The sequence below is a fragment of the Lepus europaeus genome, chromosome 9, assembly GCF_033115175.1.
Source record: "Lepus europaeus isolate LE1 chromosome 9, mLepTim1.pri, whole genome shotgun sequence".
Taxonomy (NCBI): Eukaryota; Metazoa; Chordata; class Mammalia; order Lagomorpha; family Leporidae; genus Lepus; species Lepus europaeus.
The window spans coordinates 83,685,926-83,695,707 of NC_084835.1; positions in this window are offsets into that span (position 1 = coordinate 83,685,926).

Sequence of the window (9,782 nt, forward strand, 5' to 3'; positions counted from 1 at the left end):
AAAAACCTAGCTCATGACTCCTAACTGGTAAGCAAGAATTGAAACCAATACGCAGCTTGACCTTTCGGCTCTCAGCAGCTATGCTGCAAAGCTTTCTTATGACCAGTGTGTATCTATCAAGGAATCAAGACGGACGGGTTAATAGCCTGGGCAACGGGGTCACACTGCGTTAGCAGAATGCACAGTCATGCTAGAACTTGAGGCTGGACGTGGTATACCACAAAACAGCTGTGGACACGAAAAAAAAAAAAAAAACTAAATCTGATCGGTTCATTCCCGTTTAGAGGCCTCCAGTGGATCCTTCTACCTCAAACATGACATGAAAACTCACACTGGCCTGCGAGGCTCCCTGGGGTGTTGCCTGCCTCCCCTCTCTGGACTCAGCCCCTAGGCTCACTGTGGCCAGTCCTCAGCCTCACTGACTCCCTTTGCTCATGACAGCCGCCCACCCTTCACAGCACTATGAGGGGTGGTCTCTTTGGGTTATTTACCTACTTTGTTTTGCCTGTAGGAGCTTTAAGGTCAGGGATCTTGTCTGTATTGTTTACCAGAGTATCTCCCATAGAGCCCCAGGATGCTGGCTGTATGGTATAGAGAGAACTCCTATGTATGTCTTGAATACTCACGAATGAATTGCCTGCTGGTTGCATTGCTGCTTTCGCTAGGTCGCAGGTCAGGCATCAGAGCAAAAGAGGCCTGCTATGTAGGGTTTGTTCCCAGAACTACAGGGTGTAGCCTTCCAGAGCATTTCAGCTCGGACTTCAGCTTTTCATCTCGTTCAGGAAAGTGCCGTCTGCAGAGCACCCTCAGCCTCTGCTGGATTCATGAACAAGGGAGCCAGTGAGGAGCAGCTGATGGTATGGCACTGCTTTTCACTGACCAGAGCTCATCTTCCCAAACCCCCTGCCAAGTCTTTTTCCGTCATTGTAGAAGACTTCAGAAATCCAGCCTTTTCATGCCCCTGCTTGGCTGCTGTTCCAGCTCCCTCTTTTGTGACTCCTGCATTTTTGTTTTTGTTGAGTTTGAGTTAAAAGTTTTTGCATCTAATTAGCATTGGGGGAAAAGTAACAAAGATCAAATAAAAATACTTGAGGAAGTTAAAAATGTTAAAAAGTTTTACAAAACCCTTGGTCTGTGATCCCTTGTTCTGTTATTCCTAATTCTTTCTAAAATAGTAGATAGACTCCACAATGAGATTGTATTCACTAATTTACTCTCTCAAAGGTAGGGACAAACAACAGCTGTTTTGAAACATCATCCTTCTAAATCCCTATTATGTGGACATTTTCCTGAGTGGTAGCCCCTCCGGCCATCCTAAAGATCTGGTCCAGATAGATCCTCTAGGCAACTCGGGGAAGGGCACTCCACACCATATCCACATAGGCCAGGCTTGAACTGTGGCTGATCTGTGACCCTCCTGGAACAGGAGAACCTGGGGGACTTAGGAGCAGCTACTAAGAGTCCATTTCCCTCTTAGTTCCCTGTTTTTCAAGGAGGCTGTGTTGAGGCAGTTTTCTGTGGGTTCTGATGCACTTCCTGTCTCACTACCCTAAGACTACAGGTGCAGACCATTGAGAGACTTCACTGCAGCGTGGCTTTCACCCCCCCAGCAACAAGATGTTCCACAATGCTTGTTGCAGTCACCTGCACCCTTTGTTTTGCTGTCATTATTTTGTTGTATGGACAACAGCACACACCTGAGGAGCTGGCATCTGGCCTATCTCAGGTGCACTGTCTCTGTAAGTCAGAATCTTTCTAAATCCAAAACGGGCTCATCTCTTTACAAGCTATGTCTTTCAATCTTGCCTCGTTACCAGGAATCTCTCTCATTAATTAGTGATCAAACAACAACAAATAACTACCGTGCCGGAAAGCTAGAAATGAATAAAATGAAGCTCTAATTCTTTTACCATTGCCATCTGGTTAAGGAGACAGACAAGTATTTGCAGCACTTCAATGAGGTGGAGTGCTGAGGGGGATGCAGGCACCCAGAGACAGCAGTGGGGGAAGCGAAGTTTTCACATTGAGAGGAAAGCACAGACCTTCAGTTTTGATGTTGGCAAATCCCACCCACGAATGAGCTTTCCTAGACTTCTCTAACAATTATTTTGCCACTCTCAGTCTTTCAGGTCAAAAATATCTCCCTCTGGGCAATTTTCATACAGTGTTTAAAGAGTCATTTAGCTAATGAGTGCACTGCACCAGGAATCTTTGTATTGCAAGGAACTGGAAATCTAACTCTGGTAGAAGTTGGTAGCTTCTACATCAAGTTCTCCACCTCTAACTTCTTTTTTTATTTTTTAAGATTTATTTATTTATTTATTTGAAAGGCAGTTAGAGAGAGGTCTTCCATCCACTGGTTCACTCCCCAGATGGCCACAATGGCTGGAGCTGGGTTGATCTGAAGCCAGGAGCCAGGAGCTTCTTTTGGGTCGCCCATGTGGGTGCAGGTGCCCAAGGACTTAGGCCATCTTCCACTGCTTTCCCAGGCCACAGCAGAAAGCTGGAAAGGAAGTAGAGCAGCCAGGACTCAAACTAGTGCCCATATTGGATGCTGGCACTGCAGGCAGTGGCTTTACCTGCTACACCACAGCGCCGGTCCCTCCCCCTTTAACTTCTAACATACCCAGACCTTTTGGATTTGGAAAGGAATGCAACATGTCCAGCTGTGGGCAATAATTTTGACTGACCTAAGCTATCTGATCATTGTTTCCCTTTAAGATTTTTTTTTTTTTTTTTTTTTTTTTGGACAGGCAGAGTGGACAGTGAGAGAGAGACAGAGAGAATGTTTCCCTTTGCTACATACTCATTTTGCTTCACTGACAGCTTGGAACGGCCACATTATTCATTTTGGTTAATGAGATGTAAGGAGAAGTGGTAGTTTGTATCTTTCAAGAAATTTGTTTTTCAGATTTATTTTATTTATTTATAAGCCAGAATTACAGAGAAAGAGGAAGAGAGAGATCTATCTACTGGTTCACTCCCCCAATGGCTGCAATGGCCAGGGCTGAACCAGGCCGAAGCCAGGAGCCAGGAGCTTTCTCCAGGTCTCCCACATGGGGGCAGGAGGCCCAAGGATTTGGGCCATCCTCTGCTGCTTTCCCAGGCTTATTAGCAGGGAGCTTGATTGGAAGTGGAGCAGCTGGGACTTAAACTGCTACACCACAACACCAGCCCTGGTTCTGCTTTTGTTTTGTTTTGTTTTTTTGACAGGCAGAGTGAGAGAGAGAGAGACAGAGAGAAAGGTCCCCCTTCCACCGGTTTACCCCCCAAATGGCCGCCACAGCTGGCCTGCTGCGCTGATCCAAAGCCAGGAGCCAGGCGCCTCCTCCTGGTCTCCCATGCCGGTGCAGGGTCCCAAGCACCTGCCTTCCCAGGTCACAGCAGAGAGCTGGACTGGAAGAGGAGCAACTGGGACCAGAACCCGGCACCCACATGGGATGCCGGCACTGCAGGTGGAGGATTAACCAAGTGAGCCATTGCACCGGCCCCTGTTTTTGTTTTTAATTAACATATAGTAAGTTTGGCCCTTTTTCTTTTAGACATATAGTTTTGTGAGTTTGAATTACATATATGTATTTGTGAACCTACCAAAATCATGCTACACAATAGTTCCATCACTCCATAAAATTCTATCAGGTGAACTTTTTTTTTTAAGATTTATTTATTTATTTATTCAAAAAGCAGTTACAGAGAGGCAAAGGCAGAGAGAGAGAGGTCTTCCATCTGATGGTTCACTCCCCAAATGGCCACAATGGCCAGCACTATGCCGATCCAAAGCCAGGAGCCAGGAGTTTCTTCTGGGTGTCCCACACGGGTACAGGGACCCAAGGACTATGGCTGTCCTTTATCCATTTAAAGAGCTTCCCTTATCATTATTGGATGTTGAATTTTGTCAAACACTTTTTCTGCTTCAAATGATATGACTATGTATTTTATTTCTCTTATTACAGATTACCTTGATTAATTTTTGATTACTGAGCCAACCTTACAGTTCTGAGGATAAAGCCCACTTTGTCCTGATATTTTGTTCTTTTTATAAATTGCTAGATTCAGTTTTCTAATATTTTGTTGAGAATTTTTGTGCCTATATTTATGAAGCATATTGGATCATGGCTTTCTTTTCTTGTACCATCCTTTTTTGTTTTCAAATTCTTTGCATTGTTTAGATTAAACAGTCTGTTTCTGTGCTCTGTCATTGTTTCTTCTGTTATCTTCATTCTTTTGTTGAGCCCATCAAATGAAAAATTTATTGTCATTGTATTTTTTAGTTATAAAATTTCCATTTGGTTTTTCTTTATAGTTTCTATTTTGTTTTCTATTCTTTTCTTGGTGTCTTTCTATTCACTTACTCTTTTTTTTTTAAACTTTTATTTAATGAATATAAATTTCCAGTGTACAGCTTATGGATTACAATGGCTTTCCCCCCCATAACTTCCCTCCCACCCACAACCCTCCCCTTTCCTGCTCCCTCTCCCCTTCCATTCACACCAAGATTCATTTTCAATTCTCTTTATAGACAGAAGATCAGTTTAGTATATATTAAGTAAAGATTTCAACAGTTTGTACCCCATAGAAAAACAAAGTGAAAAATACTGTTTGAGTACTAGTTATAGCATTAAATCACAATGTACAGCACATTAAGGACAGAGCTCTTACATGAGGAGTAAGTGCCAATGACTCCTGTTGTTGACTTAACAAATTGACACTCTTGTTTATGGCGTCAGTAATAACCCTAGGCTCTTGTCATGAGTTGCCAAGGCTATGGAAGCCTTTTGAGTTCACTGACTCTGATCATATTTAGACAAGGTCATAATCAAAGTGGAAGTTCTCTCCTCCCTTCAGAGAAAGGTACCTCTTTCTTTGATGACCTGTTCTTTCCACTGGGATCTCACTCACAGAGATCTTTCATTTAGGTCATTTTTTTTTTTTTTTTTTTTGACAGAGTGTCTTGGCTTTCCATGCCTGAATATTCTCATGGGCTTTTCAGCCAGATCCGAATGTCTTAAGGGCTGATTCTGAGGCCAGAGTGCTGTTTAGGACATCCGCCATTCTATGAGTCTGCTATATTCACTTACTCTTACAACCTATGCATGGTAATAAAACTTGTTTTAAAGTATTTTTCTATTAATTTCCAATACATGTAATATGTAGGCATTAGCATAATTTGAGTTTGTTCCTTGCAAATTGAGATATCCTTAGTTCTTCCTATGCCTTTTTTTTTTTTTTTTTTGACAGACAGAGTGGATAGTGAGAGAGAGAGACAGAGAGAAAGGTCTTCCTTTGCCATTGGTTCACCCTCCAATGGCCGCTGCAGCCGGCGCACTGCGCTGATCCGAAGGCAGGAGCCAGGTGCTTCTCCTGGTCTCCCATGGGGTGCAGGACCCTAGGACTTGGGCCATCCTCCACTGCACTCCCTGGCCACAGCAGAGAGCTGGCCTGGAAGAGGGGCAATCGGGACAGAATCTGGTGCCCCGACCAGGACTAGAACCTGGTGTGCCGGCGCAGCAAGGTGGAGGATTAGCCTATTGAGCCATGGCACCCGCCTTGCTATGCCTATTAATTTTATATCATATTCTACATATTTTGAATACTATTATATTCTGCATTTTTTTAAATTCAAAGAATATTGATTTTGTCTGTTTATTTGTTGTTTGAGTAATTACCCTTGTTGGTGAGGCTGGAAGTTTCTGACCTGCGTCGTAAAGGCTGTGGTTCCAATGTTAAGGTTTTCAAACATTTCCAGTACGATTTGAGTCTGTTCTTTGGGTGTGCCACCCAGTGGCCAGTCTGTAGGCAGTCGCCTACCCACTAACTTAGTCCTCAATGCCTGTGATGTGCTACTTAGGGCCAGCCGAATGTGCAGACAGTTTACAGGTGACTCAGGGAATCCAGGTACCACTAACTGTAGGAGATCACACTTGATCTGCATCCCCTCTGGACTTTAACACTTCCTGGTTACCTGGAGCGTCTTACCAGTCCTTCAGCTCAAAAGCTGGGGTTTTAGTTTCTCCACTGTTCTATTCACTTCTCCAAATGCATGTGCATTCTGCTCCAAGCAGCAAGAGGACACAAATAATAAAAAGCAATGGCGATTTTTTACATCATGCTCCTAGGACCAAAGCAACTCCATTCAGAGTAAAAGGCTCCCCTTCCTCTGAGTTTAAGGTCCTTCCCCAGTACTACTGCTGTCCCTGTAGTGGTGCCATAGTATTGTCTGGAAGCTGGAGTGGATGAAAAAGGAAATGAAGAAAAAACTAGATGGGATTTATCCCAATTTTTAAAAAGGTTTATTTATTTATTTGAAAGGCAGAGCTACAGAGAGATCTTCCACCTGCTCATTCACTCCCCAAATGGTTGCAATGGTCAGGAATGGGCTCGGCTGAAGCCAGGAGTTTCTTTTGAGTCTCACACGTGGGTTCAGGGGTCTAAAGACTTGGGCCATCTTCTACTGCTTCCCCAGGTCATAGCAGAGAGCTGGATTGAAAGTGAAGTAGCCAGGTCTGGAACCGGCGCCCATATGGGATGACAGCACTGCAAATGGCGGCTTCACCCACTAAAGCCCCAACACTGGCCTCGGTATTTCTCCCATTTTCCTTGACTCTGAAGAGTCCTCTTTCCTACTCCTTGGGCCAGAAATAGAGCACGTGTCTTGGCATTTACTATGTGCACTGCTGTGTTTCAGGCTGTGTTGGTCTAGGATAGCAGATACTAGGGGGCAAAAGACAGTTCAATGCATTTTCAAATTCTGGACTCCTCCCCCAATCTGGTTGCTATAATTTACTCTGAAGAGTCCTCAGACAGCTACTCCATACACTCTGTTTAGCAGTTATCATTGCCTTCATGGCAGTTACAGGGTACAGAAGGCTTACTGCATCTTCCCTAGAACCAAAGCCTCTATTCTTCTTATTCTTATTTTTTTCCTCCTTCTATGTACTTTGGTTTTAAGTTGTTCTTTTGGTTTCCCCTTAACTTTTTTTGGTGATAATCAGATAATTGACTTTGAACTTTTCCTCTTCTGATCTGTTTACAGGAATGGTACATCTTCAGTCCTGCTCACCTGTAGTTTTCTTAGCTTCTCCCTCTACATGTGTTGATTCACAGCTGGTGCAGCATTTCCTGGCATCATATCCAGTCACAGCAACATCTGTGGGTAGAAAGTACCAGCTTGGGCCAGCACTGTGGTGTAGTGGGTTAAGCTGTTGCTTGCAGCACTGGCATCCCAAATGGGTGCTGGTTCAAGTCCTGGCTGTTCCATTTTTGATCCAGCTCCCTGCTAATGGCCTGGAAAAGCAGTAGAGGATGGCTCAAGTGCTTGGGCCCCTGCACTCACATAGGAGACCCAGTAGAAGCTCCTGGTTCCTAGATCCTGGCTTCAGCCTGGCCCAGCTCCTGCCATTGTGGACATCTGGGGAGTGAACCAGAAGATGGAAGACCTCTCTCTCTGTGTTTCTCCTTCTCTGTAACTCTGCTTTTCAAATAAAATAAATCTTAAACAAACAAAGAAAGAAAAGGAACTGTCACCTCTATGGTGTCTTATTTAGAAGAAAGCAAACTTTTCCCAGAAGCAGGCTTTACCTCATGGAGCAGTCCTTACTTCGTTTCATTATCCGGGATTAAGCACTTGCAGTGGAATAGGATTCATAAGATTGCTGTAGTAGATTAATCATTTGGAATAGAATAGGGCAAAGTGCCAAACTTCATAGGTGACAACCTTGCTGATAGCCAATTTCATTGCTAAAAAGCAGTTTTAAAATTTATTTTTAAAGATTTATTTATCTGTTTGAAAGGTAGAGTTGAGAGAGAGAGAGAGACATCCTCCATCCGCTGGTTCACTCCTAAATGACTGCAACAGCCAGGAACCAGGATCTTCTTCTGGGTCTCCCAGATGGGCACAGGGGCCCAAGCACTTGAGCCATCTTCCATTGCCTTCCAAGGCCTATCAGCAGGGAGCTGGATTGGAAGTGGAGCAGCCAGGATTCAGCCAGTGCCCATATGGGATACTGGCACTGCACGCAGCAGCCCAATCTGCCATGCTACAGCACCAGGCCCTAAAAAGCAATTTTAACAGGCTAATCCACATCATGCAGCTCCACTGACATGTCCAACATGGGGTATTCTACCTAGAATCCTGACAACTCCTTCTGCAACGGATAGACTGAAGCCAGCAAAACTGCTTAGGAAACTATAGGAGCAGATGTCTGGCTGGCTGACCATTAGCTCTACCACCAGCATTCTATACCTCATGTGAGCTGCCCCTCCATGTCACTGTGGCCTTTGAATAAACAGGACTTTTCTGTTGAAAGACAGATGTCCAAAGGATGTCCCTTACTGTCTGGGTCTAATCTTAGCTGAGTTTGAATTTAGCTAAGATTAACTGGCTTGTCTTCAACAGAAAAGACTACAGAGGCTTCCCTCAGAATACTTGATTTCAATTCTGCCATGTGAGAGCCCAAGAAACTCTTTAATTAAGCAGTAATTCACAATATGTAAACCTCTGAGGCATGTAACAGATGCCTCAGATGCTTTAATATACTGCTCATTCCTCTCTTTAATTACAAAAAGAATAAGCCTCAAAGACTAGTATGTTTTTTAATAACTGAAAATACACAAAACCCAATATATATTCCCATTTGCTAGAGCTTCAAAGCCTAATAATGATCAGAAAATTCTATAATAATATTTGCATTCATTTCTCCCCATTAGTATTTATCAGTAAAGTAGAACACAGAAATTCTACATTTGTTTCTGGAATTGCTCTAAGCACTAGATATGGTTGGATTTCTGAGAATGAAATATTTACACTTTCTGAGGAAACCCAGTAGACAAAAAAGTTGTCATGAACCACTTCTTGTCCTCTCCCAATGATTTTCCCTCCATGCTGGGTAACCATAGCACCATGGCAAACACAGTAATAACATGTTTTATCAAGAATCCCCAGAGGGCATGGCACTGTGGCACAGCGGGTAAAGCTACAGTGCCAGCATCCCATATGGGTGCCACTTCGAGACCCGGCTGCTCTGCTTCCATTCCAGCTCTCTGCTATGGCCTGAGAAAGCAGTAGAAGATGGCCCAAGTCCTTGGGCCCCTGCACCAGTATGGGAGACCCAGAAGAAGCTCCTGGCTCCTGGGTTCAGATCAGCTCAGCTCCAGCCGTTGCGACCAATTGGGGAGTGAACCAGTGGAAAGACTTCTCTTTCTCTGCCCATCCTTCTCTCTGTGTGTAACTCTTTCAAATAAATAAATAAATATTTTTTAAAGAATCTCTGGAAAAGAGGACATAATATTGTATACTGTCAGAATAATTTTAGTAACATATAAGTAACTATTTTTCAAGATAATCTGATTGAACTATGGTGAAACTCTTAGCTACTCACATCCTATAGATATACTAAGAATTTTGCCTTAACAGTAATAAACCATAATGATTATGTTCAACAACTGTTTGTAAGGGACTGTGGTGGACTCTAACTTTAGTATCTTCATTTACACAACAACATCAGAATCTAGGGTCTCATTTTGCAACAGCATGTCTAGAAAATCTTACTAAAAATGCTTAAGACCCTGAAGACTGTTTTGTGATGCCTGGAACATATTCACAGCTGATTTATGACAGAAACGGGAATGTGAAGAACACAGAGGTATAGTCATTAGTGGTTAAGGACTTCGTTTTCCAGGTGTGCTGTAGTGCACTTCTCAATTACACACTGCACTTGCCAATGTTACATTAGTCTTGTTTGAATGGTCTTGTTCATTTCCCTCTTTTATGTTATGATAATCAT